Below are 20512 nucleotides of genomic sequence, written 5' to 3' on the forward strand. Positions count from 1 at the left end.
AAGTGTGGAAAAAGGATAGTAACATTTCCCCTTCTCTCTTTTTCTCTCATTTTTTTAGGCCTACTCTTTTTTGGCCTTCTGTCTTTTTTTCCTCACATGGGACAATGCTCTAATAATGAAGGTCATCACACTTTTACTTACTTACAACTCAAAAATTACAACTCGATACTAGAACAAAATATGACTCTATATGAATGCCTCCGGCGGTGTACCGGGATGTGCAATGACTCAAGAGCGACATTTATAAAAAATGATGAAAGGTGGCTTTGCCACAAATACAATGTCAACTACATGATCATGCAAAGCAATATGACAATGATGAAACGTGTCATAGTAAACGGAACGGTGGAAATTTGCATGGCAATATATCTTGGAATGGCTATGGAAATGCCATAATAGGTAGGTATGTTGGCTGTTTTGAGGAAGGTATATGGTGGGTGTATGGTACCGGCAAAAGTTGTGCAGCACTAGAGAGGCTAGCAATGATGGAAGGGTGAGAGTGTGTATAATCCATGGACTCAACATTAGTCATAAAGAACTCACATACTTATTGCCAAAATCTATTAGTCATCAAAACAAAGTACTACGTGCATGCTCCTAGGGGGATAGATTGGTAGGAAAAGACCATCGCTCATCTCCGACCGCCACTCATAAGGAAGACAATCAAAAAATATCTCATGCTCCAACTTCGTTACATAACGGTTCGCCATACGTGCATGCTACGGGACTCACAAACCTTAACACAAGTATTTCTCAAATTCACAATTACTTGCTAGCATGACTCTAATATCACCATATTTATATCTCAAAACAATCATAAAGAATCAAATTTTTCATAGTATTCAATGCACTTTATATGAAGTTTTTATTATATCCCTCTTGGGTGCCTATCATATTAGGACTAAATTTATAACCAAAGCAAATTACCATGTTGTTTAAAGACTCTCAAAATAATATAAGTGAAGCATGAGAGTTCAACAATTTCTATAAAATAAAACCACCGCCGTGCTCTAAAAAGATATAAGTGAAGCACTAGAGCAAAATTGCCTATCTCACTACTGCAGGATGCTGCTAACGCGACACTACGATCCGAGACCCTTTGATGAAATTGTGTGCGATGCATTAACCGCAAACGGGGATGTAAAAAACCGTCAAAAAAGATGCAAAATGTTTGCGATGGCAGAGACATCAAACATGGTTCAGATTTTAGTTACGTGTGCGATGACGGGCATACGGTTGATCCAACAGAACTGTTTGCAATGAGGAAGAACAACAGAAACGGGTAGCCATATCAATGTGTGTGCGATATACGGCATACCGTTTGCTCCAAAGAACTGTGGGCTATTAGGGGATACAACAGAAACGGTCATCCAGATCAAGGTGCGTGTGATATACGGCATACGGTTCAGTCGAACAAACTATTTTCGATCAGGCAAGAGAATGGAAATGGTTCATCTTAACAAGATGTGTGTGATATGCGGCATTTGCGATGAGCCAAAAGAACACAAACGATTCGTGTAAACCAGATGTGTGTGATATGCAGCAAACAGCCCACTCGGATGAACTATGTGCGATGAGAAATTATAACATAGATGGTTACTATAGTAAGTTCGTGCGTGATTCTGTTCGTACAAAAAACTTTGAAAAATGCAAACTAGTTGCTTGCGGTGGCTAGGAGTATCGCAGACGATGCGTCCGCGAGTACTCGTGTGCGATGATTAGTAAGTTACACATAATGAACGGCCGCAAGGGTGATATGCTGATCATGGAGTCCGAGAAGACCGTCGTCGGATGGCCGCCGGCTCAGCCTTTTAGCCTATATTTTATTATAATTGTATGTATAAGTAGGTCGTGAGTGTTTTCTGCCTTGCCGCACGTGGCATTTTAAATTATCCTGAATATGTAAGACAATTATTAACTGTTGCCATTGTAAATTTGCCTCAACGATGAGCAGAGCGCGCGCAGGGACGCCACGGCGAGCAACCACGCGGTCAACCTTCTGGCACCCCGTGGGAGACATGACGGCGCGTCCATAGGAAACGATGGTGATATCACGACCGTGTGTGATAGTGGGCAGACATGTACACGCACATCCGAGAACAAGGGCCCACGTTTCAGGCTTCCGATGCGTGGCATACGGTTGATCCAAAAGAATTGTTTGCGATGAGGCAGAACAACAGAAACGGGGCTTTGTACGCCCAGAACCATCAATAAATTTTGACTTTGTTTCTCGTCACACTGCAGATTACAACACAATAAGTAATTGCAAATCTGTTCACACAGATCAAACTAATATGTGTTCACACCAATCAAACTAATATGTGTTCACACTTAGCACCGGGCTATAAAAACCACCCACTCGAAAATTACTTCACAGTTCCTCTCCCCATCACCCATGAAACTGGTCTTTCCTATCTATCGTTCTGCCATGACCGGTAGGAGGAGTTTCGGGTGGACATATAACCAAGCAGCAAAGACCAAGGCCGCGGAAGCACTAGAGAGGTCCCACTGTGAAGCGGTAGCCGCAACAGAGATGTCCCGGCGCGCCGCGGAGCCCTCGAACGAGCTCTCACGGGCACGCGAGGGGTCTCACAAGTGCACTCGCCGCGTCGGCGATCGCGATGAGCTGGTGTTGCTGAAGTCCTTGGCCGGCGGCGACGACATTCTCACTGGCCTCATTAAGCAGCAGGAGCTGGTCGATGGCTTGATGAAGCTGCTCGAGATCAGTGATGCCTTGGTTGACAAGGCGACCGGCCTCGTCGAGCAACTCATTGGTCACAATGCGAAGCTCTTCAAGGCGCTCGCCGAGAAGGAGGAGGAGGCCGCCGCCTGGAAGATGTTGCATGAGCAGAGCAGTGCCTCGGGTATGATGCTGACAGCGGTCGTCGAGGAACTGATGGGTGACTTGAGGAAGCTCTGGATCGAGCGCGAGCAGGAGGTGGAGGAATCTGTGGCTGCTTTGAAGCAAAGTCGTGAGGAATTGAAGAAGGAGCTCGAGGATGTCGTCGCCCGGCGATCCATCCACCAGTAGAGACAGTAGCGATCCAGATCGTTGTCTGTGATTTCCTTCTTCTCTTGCCCCCGTGTCTTCCGAGCTTTGCCGCATGTGGCATTTTAAATTATCCAGAATATGTAAGACAATTATTATCTGCGCCATTGTAAATTTGTCTTTGTATTATCCGTTGCCATTTTATTTGTGGTCGTATTATCTGTTGCCTATGTGGCAATTTAAATTAGGCCGGAATACGAGTTGAAACCACGAACAAAGCAAATGGTGCCATGGGATCACAAGCAAACACCCTCCGTCCAGGTGCTTTAATTAACACATTAATGGCGAAGTTGTGAGCGAGGCGAGCGACGGCTGGTGCATGGAGGTCAAAGAGCTCGCTTCCCGGTGAGCATGGGCAGCCTTGCTGCTCGCACGTGTTCCGTCGAGCCTGCGAGGTGGACAGGATGCACGCGTCCCGTCGAGCCTACGCGGCGGACTGCTCGCACGCGTCCCGTCGAGCCTGCTCGCACGCGTCCCGTCGAGCCTACGCGGCGGACTGCTCGCACGCGTCCCGTCTAATCAAACAGCCGCACGCACGCCACTGAGTATGGTTAAATTTTGATACTGATCTTATAATACAACCATTTGCGATATTAACGTGTCAGCTTTTTGTTTCAAAAAGGACTTCGTTGGCTACTAATGTGTGCGCCTCTTCTCAAACTGGACGATTTTTTCACCACGGCATATATGTGCCATGTCACGAAACCATGCCAAGTTTCATGTTTTTTGGGTGAGTTTTTGATTTACTGGGATTTAAAAATGGAGATTCTTAATGTTTTAGGACGACGACAAGTTTGTAATTCATTCCCATTCCTTAAATGAGACCTAAACATGCACCCAATGACACATGTACGACTTCCCACCCATTTTGCTTCACTGGAGCATGTGCTTGTAGTTCAAATTTGAATTATGGACTACATGAAATGCGTAGAAAACTTAATTAGTAATATATAATGGCCAAACGAACCCTGAACAGTTTCAAATTTTAGCAGGACACTCTTGTTATTCTATGTTGTCTGTAGAAAACAAAGTTCAAGGCGAGAAGAGGCAGCGATTATCTTTCGTCCACCGAAACACGAGGGTTGCGAGAAGCTTCGGTTTGTAAGAGGCTTGTAATATAGCTTCGCCCAAATTGGATAATTATATGTACCATGTAGTGACACCCTGCCAAGTTTCATGATTTCCTGGTGAGTTTTGGATTTATAGAGATTTTAAAACCGAGATTCGCAATGTTTGTGGCCAAGGCAGGACGGCGAGACGGTTGAATTCATTCCCATTCGTTCCATGGGGCCTAAACATGCACCCCAAGGTTACATGTATGTTTTTTCTAGCCATTTTGGTGCACTTGAGCATGTATTTGTAGTTCGTATTTGAATTACGGACATTAAATGCCTAGAAAACTCAATTAACGAATAAAAAGGGTCAAACGAACCCTAAATAATTTCAAAGTTCAGCGTGAATCTCCCGTTGTTCAGTGCTGCGTGTAGAAGAAAATACGAGGCTGGAAGAGGAAGCGGTTATCGTTTGGCCCAAAAGGGGACACGTTTCCCTATCAAAACCACGAGGGTTCTTGCGACAGGCTCCGGTTTGTAAGAGGTTTGTAATAAAGCTTGGCCCAAATGGATGATGTTTTTACCACAACATATATGTGCCATGACATGACACCATGCCACCTTTAATGACTTTTTGGTGAGTTTTGGATTTATGGGGATTTAAAAACCGAGATTCCAAATGTTTGAGGACGAGCCAGGACGCCGGTACGATTGTAATTCGTTCCCATTCCTGGCATGTGACCTAAACCTGCACCCAAAGACACATGTACAATTTTTCTAGCCACTTTGGTGAACTTGAGCATGTATTTGTAGTTCATATTTGAATTATGGACATTAAATGCCTAGGAAACTCAATTAGTGTATAAAAAGGCCAAACAAACCCTGAATAAGTTTAAATTTCAGCATGGATATCATGTCGTTCGATGTTGCGTGTACAAGAAAATACAAGGCAAAAAGAGGGAGCGATTACATTTCGCCACAAGGGGAACATGTTTCCCTATCGGAACCACGAGGCTTCTTTGAGAGAAGCTCCGTTTTGTAAGAGGTTTGTAATAAAGCTTGGCCCAAATTGGCAATGTTTTTACCACGACATATATGTGCCATGACGTGACACCATGCCACCTTTGATGACCTTATGGTGAATTTTGGATTTATGGGGATTTAAAAACCGAGATTCCAAATGTTTGAGGACAAGCCAAGACGCCGGTACGGTTGTAATTCGTTCCCATTACTGGCATGGGACCTAAACATGCACCCAAGGACACATGTACAATTTTTCTAGCCATTTTGGTGAACTGGAGCATGTATTTGTAGTTCAGATTTGAATTATGGACATTAAATGCCTAGGAAACTCAATTAGTGTATAAAAAGGCCAAACTAACCCTGAATAAGTTTAAATTTCATCATGGATATCCTATCATTCCATGTTGCCCGTAGAAGAAAATACAAGGCAAAAAGAGGTAGTGATTACGTTTCGCCACAAGGGGAACACGTTTTCCTATCGGAACCACGAGGCTTCTTTGAGAGAAGCTCCGGTTTGTAAGAGGTTTGTAATAAAGCTTGTCCCAAATTGGACAATGTTTTTACCACGACATATATATATATGCCCCATGACGTGACACCATGCCAACTTTCATGACTTTCTGGCGAGTTTAGGATTTACGGGGATTTAAAAACCGAGATTCTAAATGTTTGAGGATGAGCCAGGACGCCGGTACGGTTGTAATTCGTTCCCATTCCTTAAATGAAACCTAAACCTCCACCCAAGGACACATGTATAATTTTTCTCGCCATTTTGGTGAATTGGAGCATGTATTTGCAGTTCATATTTTAATTATGGACATGAAATATGCCTAGGAAACTCAATTAGTGTATAAAAAGGCCAAACAAACCCTGAATAAGTTTAAATTTCAGCACGGATATCCTATCATTCAATGTTGCCCGTAGAAGAAAATACAAGGCGAAAAGAGCCAGCGATTATGTTTCGACAAAAAGGGGAACATGTTTCTCTATCGGAACCATGAGGCTTCTTTGAGAGAAGCTCCGATTTGTAAGAGGTTTGTAGTAAAGCTTGGCCCAAATTGGACAATGTATTTACCATGACATATATGTGCCATGACGTGACACCATGCCTACTTTCATGACTTTCTGGTGAGTTTAGGATTTACGGGGATTTAAAAACCGAGATTCGAAATGTGTGAGGATGAGCCAGGACGCCGGTATGGTTGTAATTCGTTCCCATTCCTGGCATGGGACCTGAACATGCACCCAAGGACACGTGTATAGTTTTTCTAGCCATTTTGGTGAACTGGAGCATGTATTTGTAGTTCAGATTTGAATTATGGACATTAAATGCCTAGGAAACTCAATTAGTGTATAAAAAGGCCAAACGAACCCTGAATATGTTTAAATTTTTGCACGGATATCTTGTCGTTCCATGTTGCTGGTAGAAGAAAATACAAGGCGAAAAGAGGCAGTGATTATCGTTTCCCCCACAAGGGGACACGTTTCCCTATCGGAACCACGAGGCTTCTTTGAGAGAAGCTCTGGTTTGTAAGAGGCTTGTAATAAAACTTGCGCCAAAATGGACGAAAAAAATTCCTCGACATATATGTGCCGTGTCGTGACACCATGCCAAGTTTCACGATTTTTGGGGGATTTTTGGATTTACTGGAATTTAAAAACCGAGATTCTTCTCACGAAATGTTTTCAAATAGCACACGGTTCACTCACGAAAGCCGTGTGCCTACCAAACCGTGGCCGAGACACCCCCCCTTCCCCCTGCTGCGCGCGCGATCTGAGTCGTGCGTTTTGATTGGCCAGAATCCAAACCCCACGGATCATACGTCTGCACCATTGGATGCTCCCAGATCAAACGGCAGCCCTCAGCCCTTTCGACCGCACATGTAGTACATGGGTAAGCACTATGCACATGCGTCGTGCTAGGTCACGCTTCCTTCTCTACTACATTTTCTAAACAGGCTACTGCTTCCCGCCACTCCTCTCATCGGTTTCCTGCCTCTTCTCCCATTAGTTTCCCGCTACCAGTGTCAGTACTCATTGAAGGCTAGACGGCGACACACCAGCCATGTAAATATCACACACAGTTTCTAAAATCGCAAATGTGCGTGATAGGAGGGAGTAGGTCCCATAGGGTGACCAGCGTGAAACGCCTTAAATGCAAGGAGGCAATTCCTATCAGCAAGGTGTCGCTTCCCATCCACTAGCCTAGTCGAATAGAACGCAGAAGTTAAGCGTGCTCGGGCTGGAGTAGTCCAAGGATGGGTGACCCGGTGGCAAGTTACATATCTCAAGATTTATTTAATCGCCATGACACGGTCATTATAGAGATAAAGAGATAAATATCTCTTTAGTTACCTTGTCTCTATAATGACCTGACATGATGATTATATAAACCTTGGGATCCTTGTTTTGCTAATTTGTAGACTATGTTTTTATAGGTTATTTTTTGCTGTAAAATCACCACGACTGCGCAAGCGCGAGCAAATGGTGGAGGTACTGGCTTAACCATGTGCGATGCAAGTGCACTGTAAAATCACCACGACTGCACAAGCTAAAGGCGGATAAGTTTATTTAGAAATTAGGACGAACCGTGTGCGATAGATCAGCTAGCTAGAAATATAAAATTAAACTACCCGCCTTGAGCGTTGCAAAAATCGGCGGTTCCGCCACTTTTCCTTATTATCATACATGCATATTCTTATTGGACCGTGCGCGATCTTGGGCACTCCCGCCCTGCATCAATTCCTTTACCCAAATTTTAGTAGCCGCCGTACTTCAACCGTCGCCCACACTCCTCCAGGGCCGACCTTATAGTAAAATTGTAGTAGCCGAGGCATTTGAACCGCCGCCCTCCCTCATCCACCACCATCTCCACTCACCATTACTAAAATTTTCAGTAGCCGCGGCGTATCCTCAAACACCACCATCCCCCCCCCTCCACAGTCCCCCCACCGGGCCCCCTCCCCCCCTCGAACCATAGGTTGCGGCCGCCGCCGGCGCCGCCGCCAACCCATGCCGATCTGCCCGTTCCTCCTATCTTAGATAATAAAGTTCAGGTTACCCAGCGATTCCCATAATGTCGCCCCACTCCCCTGAGTTTTTAGATGAGGCCTACGGTGTCCCTCCCCGCCAGATCCACATCCCCTGCTCCAGAATGTCGCAGCCTAAGCTCGACCACGTATCCCGGGGACCCCGACGAGCGTTCAACCAAGAAGAGGTTTATCATTGCCTCTCCGGCGGACGTTGGTGAGGTGGCCGCCGTTCACCCCAACCTGTCGATCCTGGAGCAACACGTCGCCGCGGAAGCCGGCGAAGACGTTGACTACGTTGCCATGCCGAAGGCTTCATGTCAGCGGGCTTTCGTATTACTGTATCTCAGGAAAGCTGGCTACGACATCAAGCTCGTCGACAGCGATGGCTTCATGCGAGCCATGTCACAGGTTACGTGGTCCATCCCCAACCCCTCTGGTTCAACCGCCATCGATCTCTTCGACAGCCCTGCCGCTGATCTCCTCCGCCAAGCGGTCAAGGATTTGCGATCCTTATACGCCATCGAGCCCATTTTGTTATTTCTGAAGGACACATTCTACGATGGCGGCTTGGGATCCTCAATGGCCAAGTCAGATCTCATCGACCACAACCACGACCACGAGGAGGGCACCCACAAAGGTTCTTCCAAGGTGAAACAGCCCATCTGTGACATCAGAGAGCGCACCATGGGTCTATGCTCTTCCAACTGGAAGGATCCCATCCATGAAATGTGAGGCAACATCCTATCAGCAAATCTTACCTTTTCTAGCTTGCCAACCCGTACCCTTTGTTGTAGTAGCATTTTCCGTGTGGTGTTATAACTGTGCCGTGTTTAATTATTTCAGTTATGCAAAAATGTATTGTTCGATAGGGCTATGTGATGTTTAAGTATGAATTTTCCACTTCAGTTTCACGAATGGCTATATTTGGTTGTTTATAGTGAGTGGATGCCTTGTTTATCTATGTTTGGTTGTTAGGTTGGTTGCAGTGAGCATTTTTCCAGTTATCGAGCCGATGCCTTGTTTATATGTATTTGGTTCGTAATTAGTTTGGTTGGAGTGGGCATTTGTCCAGTTATCAAGCAGATGCCTTGTTTATCCGTATTTGGTTGTTAGGTTGCTTTTTTAGCATTTGTCCAGTTTTCAAGCAGATGCCTTGTTTATCTGCATTTGCTTGTTAGGTTGGTTGCAGTGAGCATTTGTCCAATTTTCAAGCATATGCCCTGTTTATCTGTATTTGCTTGTTAGGTTGGTTGCATTGAGACTCTGTCCAGTTTTAAATGGCTATATTTTGTTGTTATACTGATCATTTATGCCTTGTTTATTCCAGTCATTCACAATGTGTTGTTCATTATGTGCAAATCGAAACTGTGCCGCTTGACTGCATCAATACCAGCTTGAACGGCTATATTTGGTTCCAGTTATGCCTGGTGTAGTTAACACATGCCCTTTATTTCAGTTTTACACATTTATCCAGTGTGATGTTTAAGCATTACCTACGTTCTATTCATTTTCAACAATACCAGTTTGAATTGCAATATTTGATGGCTGTTAAGCCTGTTGTCGGTAACATTGTCTTCCATTTTATGTATGCTTTAACAGCATGCTGAAACCAACACATTCAAGCTATCATTTGGATATGATGTTGTTTACCTTTGCTATAATTGTTTGATGTTAAGGTTGTTCTACTTATCATGCCTTTCCACTACTTATGCAGGACAACAACGGGAGTGGCCACCGTTTTCCTCCGAGGTTAGCTTCATCCCTCGGCTTGTACTCCCCCCGTCGTTCCATAATGTAGTACATATAGATCCAGGCCTAGACATTTGTTAGCTTCTAATATTGACTTGTTGCTTGTAGGTACATATGCCCTTGACAAGGATCCACGCATCGACCCTTTTTGCGTATGGGGCAATGAGATATTCATGAACAAGCATTAAGTGAGGAAACTGATAAGGATTATTAGCAAAAAGATACGAATGGTGGCAAGCAAATTATTTGTTTATGCTCTATCCAATACAACAGTGAGCTATAGTAACTACAAACTATGTAGCCTTCTATTTTTACTGCCCATAATGAGTTGTTAGACAACAATGTCTGAATCTTTTTCGTTCGCAGTGGTTCTCGAAGCAGTTCACTCAAGATTACCTCGCAAAGTACATGATTGGTGGACACGCAATGAAGGTTAAAGTATTTCATCCAGACTACAATGAGCATCGAGAAGTCGTAATGGAGACAGTGAAGGATGGACGAGCAGCCATTAGAAGGGGTTGGCCTAGAGTCGTCCGCGCATTACGCATGGAGGAGGGCACAATATGGGCATTCTGCTTCACCTTCTCCAGCAACCAGAATGTCTTTCGCCTCTCTCTTTACAGTCTTTAGTACAACTGTGATTCATCATTTCCTTACTTGGTGCTTCTGTAGTTCTTCAGTATATGTACCTGTGCATCGAATTATGCATTTTGCATGGTTTAACCTATATTTGTAATAAATAGGTTGGATATGAAATAAGTGATTGCCTACTTTCAAATTCAAAACATGTGATTTTTAAATTAGGGATTAATTAGGGATTACATTGCACATGGTTTGCGAAATGAAATGTCTGCGATATACGTGAGATCAGACATGTTTCTAGGATCCAATACGTGTGCGATCAATCTTCACTGCACACACAATCACACACGACATCCTCTTGAAAACTGTTTGCGTTACGCCACCTTACGCAAATGTTTACCACATAAAAACTGTGTGTGATGGACAACCTTTGCCACATAGTTTCTTCTAGGCACCGTTTGTGATGCATTCAATATCGCAAACGATAAAATTGTTAATATCGTGTGCAATGGCAACGCTATCACAAACGATTTAACCGGGGAAATTGTGTGTGATGTACCTGCGAAGGGAAACGTTTTCCTTGGAGTGACTGTGTGGGATGTTCATACGAACAAAAACGTTTAGCGGGGACTGACTGTGTGGGATGTACTTACGACCGGAAACGATTTCGCCTATATAATTGTATTTTTTAGCACTACTATACGTATAACCGTATTTCGGCGCTCGCCGGTCGCACACGGCCTCATTTTACCGAGCGTGTGTGCCAGGAGGGCATATCCCCGACGGTTTCTGGGTCGTGTGGGAAGGACCCCCTATCACCGTCACTTACTTGGCGACGGTTCCGAACACCGTCGCGGAAAGGGGTTAAAACCGTTTGTATAACACCGACGCGTACCAGTGGCTCAAAAGATATAAGTGAAGCACATAGAGTATTCTAATAAATGACGATTCATGTGTGTCCCTCTCAAAAGGTTTGTACAGCAAGGATGATTGTGGGAAACTAAAAAGCAAAGACTCAAATCATACAAGACGCTCCAATCAAAACACATATCATGTGGTGAATAAAAATATAGCCTCAAGTAAAGTTACTGACAGACGGAGACGAAAGAGGGGATGCCTTCCGGGACATCCCCAAGCTTAGGCTCTTGGTTGTCCTTTAATATTACCTTGAGGTGCCTTGGGCATCCCCAAGCTTAAGCTCTTGCCACTCCTTATTCCATAGCCTTACCCAAAACGTGAAAACTTCACAACACAAAACTCAACAGAAAATCTCATAAGCTTCGTTAGTATAAGAAAATAAATCACCACTTTTGGTACTGTTGTGAACTCATTCTTTATTTATATTGGAGTAATATCTACAGTATTCCAACTTTTCCATGGTTCATACCCCCCGATACTACCCATAGAATCATCAAAATAAGCAAACAACACATAGAAAATAGAATTTGTCAAAAACAGAACAGTCTGTAGCAATCTGTGTGTCTCGAATACTTCTGTAACTCCAAAAACTCTGAAAATTTAGGACAGCCTAAGAATTTTTATATTAATCTTCTTCAAAAATAATCAATATTTTATCATGCTTCTCTTAAAAATGAGAATTGTTTTGCTGAGTGCAAAAGTTTCTATTTTTCAGCAAGATCAAATCAACCATCACCGTAAACCATCCCAAAGGTCTTACTTGGCACAAACACTAATTAAAACACAAAACCACATCTAACCAGAGGCTAGATGAATTATTTATTGCAAAACAGAACCTAAAAAGCAAAAACAAAAATAAAATTGGGTTGCCTCCCAACAAGCGCTATTATTTAACGCCCTTAGCTAGGCATAAAACACAAATAGATCTAGGTATAATCGTAGTAATGATAAGGCAAATCTCGAAAACTCATCTCATACTCCCTTCGTTCAATAGCAAGTTCTCTTTGTGGTAAGCAAAAGTAATCAAAAGGGCTAAATTTAATGGGATAAGGATCCCCAAGATCAAGCTCGGGAGGAATTTGTTCCTCCTTCGGCCCCTCATATTGTATGACCAACTCATCATTGTAAGCATTCTTTTGGCAAAAAGTCATGAGCTTGTGTCCAAGAGAAAAACCCAAACCGTTATTTTGTATAGCAAAATTATCATTAAGTTCAGAAATCTTATCAACTAAAACATTGATAGGGACCCTCTTTCTTAAATTTTGATTATAAGCAACATGATCTAGAGATCGCAAACACATTATGTCATCTTGGTTGAAGAGAATTCCCTCTATGGGAGGACGACCACCATCTACTTTGTAATGCGTGAAAATATCACTAGCTTCTTTCATAATAAATCTGGACTCATGGGCTAGGAATATAGTGGCGGCGCGCTTAACAGAAGAATGCTCAATTTTAGAAAACTCTAGAAAAATCCTTTGTATGGATGGATGCATATGAACAAATTGTTTTTCAAGTTCAACCACGAGCAAAGATATAGCATCCGCAAGAATACTAGTTTTATGGAGAATAGATCCACCTAAAGTGGGAAGCGCACCGGCACAAGTAAAGAAATCTTGAATAACCCCTTTTCCTATAATATTGCCACTACCTATGCGAATATTTTTAGTGTGCAATATAGTAGATTCTTCATGAGGATTAGTATTAGCAAAAGCATCAAAGTTTCCCGCATCATTACTATCTCAACAATAACCTCCCCAATTTCAGACATGGTAGCAACAAGCAAACGAGCAAACTGAAAGCGAACGAAGAAAATGAACGGAAGAGGGGCGAAGAAAAGGCAAATCTTTTCGAAAATCGTTTTGGAAGTGGGGGAGAGGAAAACAAGAGGCAAATGGCGAATAATATAATGCAAGAGATGAGAGTTTATGATGGGTACTTGGTATGTCTTGACTAGGAATAGATCTCCCCGGCAACGGCACCAGAAATTCTTCCTGCTACTTCTCGAGCTTGCATTGGTTTTTCCCTCGAAGAGGAAAGGGTGATGCAGCAAAGTAGAGATAAGTATTTCCCTCAGTTACAAAACCAAGGTATCAATCCAGTAGGAGACAACGCACAAATCACCTAATACCTGCACAAACAATTAAATAACTTGCACCCGTCGCGATAAAGGGGCTGTCAATCCCTTCACGGTTACTTGCAAAAGCGAGATCTGATAGAGATAGATAAAGGGTAAAGTAAATATTTTTGGTATTTTTGGTTTATAGATCGGAAAGTAAAACATTGCAAAATAGTAGATCGGAAACTAATATTGTAGATCGGAAACCATATGATGGAAAATAGAAACTTATATGATGGAAAATAGACCTGGGGGCCATAGATTTCACTAGAGGCTTCTCTTAAGATAGCAAATAATACGGTGGGTGAACAAATTACTATCGAGCAATTGATAGAAAAGCGCAAAGTTATGACAATATCTAAGGCAATGATCGTGAATATAGGCACCACATCCGTGTCAAGTAGACCAAAACGATTCTGCATCTACTACTATTACTCCACACATCGACCGACTCCTGCCTGCATCTAGAGTATTAAGTTCATGAAGAACAGAGTAACGCATTAAGTAAGATGACATGATGTAGAGGAATTAACTCAAGCAATATGATGAAAACCCCATCTTTTTATCCTCGATGGCAACAATACAATGCGTGCCTTGCTGCCCCTACTGTCACTGGGAAAGGACACCGCATGATTGAACCCAAAGCTAAGCACTTCTCCCATTGCAAGAAAAACAAATCTAGCTGGCCAAACCAAACCGATAGTTCGAAGAGAATTACAAAGATATCAAATCATGCATAAAAGAATTCAGAGAAGATTCGAATAATATTCATAGATAAGCTGATCATAAATCCACAATTCATCGGATCTCTGCAAACACACCGCAAAAAAGTATTACAACGAATAGATCTCCAAGAACATCGAGGAGAACATGGTGTTGAGAATCAAAGAGAGAGAAGAAGCCATCTAGCTACTAGCTATGGACCCGTAGGTCTGTGGTAAACTACTCACGCTTCATCGAAAGGGCAATAGAGTTGATGTAGAAGCCCTCCGTGATCGAATCCCCCTCCGGCAAGGTGCCAGAAAAGGTCCCTAGATGGGATCTCATGGGTACAGAAGGTTGTGGCGGTGGAAAAGTATTTTCGTGGATGCCTCTGGTGGTTTGGGGGTATTTGGGAATATATAGCCGAAAGAATTAGGTCAGGAGAGTCACGGGGGGCCCACAAGGGTGGGGGCGCGCCCTACCCCCTGGGCGCGCCCTCCGTCCTTGTGGCCGCCTCGTGGCTCCTCCGACTTGATCTCCAAGTCTCTAGTGTGTCTTCTAGTCCAAGAAAAATCATTGCGAAGGTTTCATTCCATTTGGACTCCGTTTGGTATTCCTTTTCTGTGAAACTCTAAAACAAGGAAAAAACAAAAACTGGCACTGGGCCCTAGGTTAATAGGTTAGTCCCATAAATAATATAAAATAGCATATTAATGCATATAAAACATCCAAAACAGATAATATAATAGCATGGAACAATCAAAAATTATAGATACGTTGGAGACGTATCATGGACTTGCTGAAAAGCTCTTATATTGACTCTTTCCGATGTTACGATAAATTGCAATTGCCTCAATGACCGAGATCATAGTTTGTTAGTTTTCAATGAAGTTTCTGATTTATACTTTACCTTGTGAATGAATTGTTACTTTAGCATAAGAAATTATATGACACTAAATGTTTTTTTTGACTATTTACTGTAGAGCAACAGCCCCATAGTCCTTTTATTCCAGAAATTTTGCCAAGGCCTGTTTAAATCCGCTCCCACCGGGAGTCGAACCCAGGACCTGGGGTGCTACTAAGGTTGCTGCAACCACTAGGCTACAGGCCCGTTTGCTATGTACTAAAGATGATTATGGGGCCCTCATGTCCGTATTTTATTTTATCGACACCTCTATCTCTAAACATGTGGACATATTTTCGATATCCGCTTTCGCTTGAGGACAAACGAGGTCTAAGCTTGGGGGAGTTGATACGACCACTTTTCATCATGCTTTTATGTTGATATTTATTGCAGTGCGGGCGGTTATTACACATTATATCACAATACTTATGCCTTTTCTCTCTTAGTTGTAAGGTTTACATGAAGAGGGAGAATGCCGGCTGCTGGAATTTTGGACTGGAAAAGCAGCAAATATTAGAGACCAATTCTGCACAACTCCAAAAGTCTTGAAACTTCACAGAGAATTGTTTTGGAATATATAAAAAATATTGGGCAAAGAAAGCACCAGAGGGGGGCCACCTGCCATCCACAAGGGTGGGATGCGCGCCCTACCCCCCTGGGCGCGCCCCTGCCTTGTGGGCCACCTAGCAGGCCCCCGATGCCCATATTCTGCTATATGGTGTGTTTTGACCTGGAAAAAATCAGGAGGAAGCTCTCGGGATGAAGCGCCGCCGTCTCGAGGCGGAACTTGGGCAGAACCAATCTAGGCTCCGGCGGAGCGGTTCTACCGGGGAAACTTCCCTCCGGGAGGGGGAAATCGAAGCCATCGTCATCGTCAATGATCCTCTCATCGAGAGGGGGTCAATCTTCATCAACATCTTCACCAGCACCATCTCCTCTCAAACGCTAGTTCATCTCTTGTATCCGATCTTTGTCTCAAAACCTCATATTGGTACCTGTGGGTTGCTAGTAGTGTTGATTACTCCTTGTAGTTGATGCTTTGGTTTATTCGGTGGAAGATCATATGTTCAAATCATAATGATCATTAATACTCCTCTGATTGTGAACATCAATATGCTTCATGAGTAGTTACGTTTGTTCCTGAGGACATGGGAGAAGTCTTGTTATAAGTAATCATGTGAATTTGGTATTCGTTCGATATTTTGATGAGATGTATGTTGTCTTTCCTCTAGTGGTGTTATGTGAACGTCGACTACATGACACTTCACCATGATTTGGGCCTAAGGGAAGGCATTGGGAAGTAATAAGTAGATGATGGGTTGCTAGAGTGACAGAAGCTTAAACCCTAGTTTATGCGTTGCTTCGTAAGGGGCTGATTTGGATCCATCTTTTTCATGCTATGGTTAGATTTATCTTAATTCTTCTTTCATAGTTGCGGATGCTTGCAAGAGGGGTTAATCATAAGTGGGAGGCTTGTCCAAGGAAGGGCGGCACCCAAGCACCGGTCCACCCACATATCAAATTATCAAAGTAACGAACGCGAATCATATGAGCATGATGAAAACTAGCATGACAGCAATTCCCATGTGTCCTCGGGAGCGCTTTGCTTTATATAAGAGTTCGTCCAGGCTTGTCCTTTGCTACAAAAAGGATTGGTCCATCTTTCTTCACCTTAGTTACTTTTGTTACTTGCTACCCGTTATGAATTATCTTATCACACAACTATCTGTTAACGGTAATTTCTGTGCTTGCACAGAATACCTTGCTGAAAACCTCTTGTCATTTCCTTCTACTCCTCGTTGGGTTTGACACTCTTATCGAAAGGACTACGATAGATCCCCTCTACTTTTGGGTCACCAGTACCCTTGGCGGACTGAATGCGCCTAAGGACAAGGTCGCCTTCCTCAAAACACCGGGCATGAACCCTGCGGCTTTGATAGCGACGCAAGGCTTGCTGGTAGTGTGCAACACGCGTAGCAGCCCGGAGACAGTTCTCCTCGAGAAGCACAACGTCGTCACGCCGGTGCTGTTCCTACGCTACTTCATCATAGGCAAGAACTCGAGGGGATCCATAAATGAGTTTCCTGGGGATAACTGCTTCCTCCCCATAAACTAGGGTGAAAGGAGTATGCCCGGTAGCTCGATTTGGTGTCGTTCTAAGGGACCAAAGAACCGCCGGCAGCTCATCGATCCATCACCTGCCACACTTCTGCAGCTTATCAAATGTTCTTTTCCTGAGTCCTTGCAACACTTTAGCATTCGCCCTCTCAGCTTGCCTGTTTCTCCTTGGATGAGCGACAGAGGCAAATGAGATCTTGCTTCCGAGGGCATGAACATATTGCATGAAGGCCTGGCCCGTGAATTGGGTGCCATTGTGAGTGACGATCCGGGCAGGGACTCCGAAGAGGCATACCAATCCTTTCAAGAACTTGATAGCTGACTGAGCAGACACCTTTCTCACGACTTATACTTCCGGCCACTTTTTAAACTTGTCGATTGCAACGAACAAGAATTCAAAGCCCTCGGTAGCATGGGGGAAAGGGCCCAAGATGTCGAGCTCCCAGACTGAAAACGACCATGATAAAGGGACTGTCTGAAGAGCTTGGGCAGGAAGATGGATGTTCTTGGAATGGAACTGGCAGGCTTCACATTTTGTGACGAATTCAACTGCATCTTGGAGGGTTGTGGGCCAGTAAAATCCTTGCCGGAAAGCTTTTCCAACCAGAGCCCTCGATCGATGTGTGAGCCGCACATGCCTTTGTGTATCTCTGCCAGCAGTTCCTTCCTTCTTCTCGACAAATGCACTTAAATTGCACACCCTTGGGCCTTCTTCTGTACAGCATGTCATCCACTAACTGATACATACTGGCCCTCCGGGCTACTCTTTCATCTTCTTCTTGCTCTTCTGGAAGTTCTCCGGTTTGGAGAAAATGGACTATGTGCCGCGCCCAAGTTGGACCCTGGGGCTTGGCAACGAGGACCAGCGGCACCTCCTTTGTGGGAGCACACTCTTCGACCGCGGAGACCGGTGGTCTGGCGGGAGGGGATAGCTCAGCGACTGAAGGGGTGTTGTTCCCGCCAAGTTCTCTGCCGCGAGCCTCGAGAGGTTCTACAGGGAGAGGCTTGCCGAAGTCCAGTTTCCTCCTCTTTTGGGCCATTGTTGCCGGGCATACGGAGGGCTGAGTCAGATGGAGAACAAAAGTCCCTGGTTCCACAGGGAGTTTTTGCGCAGCGCACTTTGACGGATGATCAGCTATGCTGTTTTCCGCACGGGGTACGTGCTCTGTTTGCAATCCGTCAAAGCGCTCCTCCAACTTTCTCACTTCCTCAATGTATGCCTCCATCAATGGACTTTGGTAATCTTTGTTGACTTGTCTCGCCACAGGTTGTGAATCTCCGCAGATGATCAGCTTCTTGATCCCCAGTTCCATTGCAATCCTGATCCCGGCAAGGAGCCCTTCGTACTCTGCAGTATTGTTGGCAGCCTGCTCCCGGGAAAAATGCATCTGGATGACTTACTTCAAGTGTTCCTCGGTGGGAGCAACAAGAAGCACGCCAGCCCCTGCACCTTGTAGGGAGAAGGACCATCGAAATACATGATCCATTCTTGGGGCGCTTCCTTGCCGGGAATAACTATCTCTAGTACTTCTTCATCAGGAGTTGGCATCCATTCTGCAATAACCTCTGCCAATGCTCTGCTCTGAATAGTTGATGTACTCTCAAACTTCAAACCAAAGCTGAAAAACTCCAAAGCCCACTCCACTATCCTGCTGGTAGCCTTAGGGTTCCAGAGTATCGTTGCAAAGGAAAGCGGGTGACGACCATGATCTCGTGGGCTTGGAAGTAGTGGCACAGTTTCCTTGAGGCGATGACAAGGCCGGAAATCAATTTTTGCACACCAGAGTGCCTGGATCTAGCCCCCTGCAACAGGGAGCTGACGAAGTATACTGGGCGCTGCACCACTTTCTTCCTTGCCGCAACCTTGGGGCTGCCTCCGCCACCTTGCTCTTCTCTGTCTTGATATGCATCTGACCTTACCGGGGCGTGATCACTTTCCTCTCCGGAGGGGACACTGGCTGTGGCTACCGTTTCTTCCAATTCCCGTTGCGCCACTAGTATTATGCTAACCACTTGATTAGTCGTCGCCGAGTATAGCAGCAATGGCTCTTGTGGTTTGGGAGCGGCCAAAGTGGGCACAAAGGACAAGTAGGCCTTCAAATCTTGCAGTGCAGTGTCTGCCTCTGGAGTCCACTCCATGGGTCCTACCTTCTTCAAGATCTTGAAGAACGGCAAGGCGCACTTGGCAGACTTGGAAATGAATCTGCTAAGCGCGGCAACACATCTAGTCAAACGTCTCACATCCTTAACCGTCTTGGGAGCTTGGATTTGCTCGATAGCCTTGATCTTATCGCAGTTGCCCTCTATCCCTCGGTGGGACACAAAGAGGCCAAGCAGCTTGCCAAAGGGAACGCCAAACACACACTTCTCTGGGTTCAGCTTCAAGTTGATGTTGCGCAGATGAGCAAACGTCTCTTCTAAATCCTGAATAAGGGTTGACCTATCCTTGGCCTTGACCACAATATCGTCCATGTAAGCTTCAATGTTCCCGTGCAACTGTGACTCAAAACCAATCTGGACTGCCCTTGCAAAAGTGGATCCGGCGCTCTTCAACCAAAAGGGCATACGTACATAGCAGTACGTGCCGCATGGAGTGATGAATGCCATCTTCTCTTCATCTTCCTTGGACATAAAGATCTGATGTATCCTTGTTCAGATCCGTAAAACCTATGCACAGCCTCCATTTCCCATTAGCCTTGCGCACCACCACAGGATTTGCTAACCATGTTGGATGCAGTACTCCTCTGACCAGACCAGCGACCTCAAGTTTCTTGATCTCTTCGGTAATGAACTGTTGCCGCTCCAAGGCTTACTTTCGGACCTTCTGCTTGACGGGTCGGGCATGTGGGCTGACAGCAAGGTGGTGCTCAATTACCTCCCTGGGAACACCGGGGATATCAGATGGTTGCTAGGCAAACACATCGATATTCACCAGCAGGAAGGCAACAAGCGCACTTTCCTATTTGTCATCGAGGGTGGCACTGATAGTGAAAGTACCATCAGCGCCAGCCAGCCCTGCCAGGACCTTTTTCACAGCAGGTGCAGCAGCCTTGGACCTCTTGCTATTGGAACTCTCCGGCAAGTCATCAACAGGCGTACTTTGAGGAGGCATGCTTCTCGGATTCCTTGCTGGCGTCCCTGTTAGACATCTTCTTTCCTTTGCTTTCCTTGGCGGGAACAATGGCTTCAGTAGCCTATGTCGCGACTGCTTCCCGGTACATTTTGTCCATGCAAATGATTGCGTCCTTCTCGTCTGATGGAATG

Source organism: Aegilops tauschii, chromosome 6 (genome assembly GCF_002575655.3).
Source record: "Aegilops tauschii subsp. strangulata cultivar AL8/78 chromosome 6, Aet v6.0, whole genome shotgun sequence".
In the NCBI taxonomy this organism is placed as follows: Eukaryota; Viridiplantae; Streptophyta; class Magnoliopsida; order Poales; family Poaceae; genus Aegilops; species Aegilops tauschii.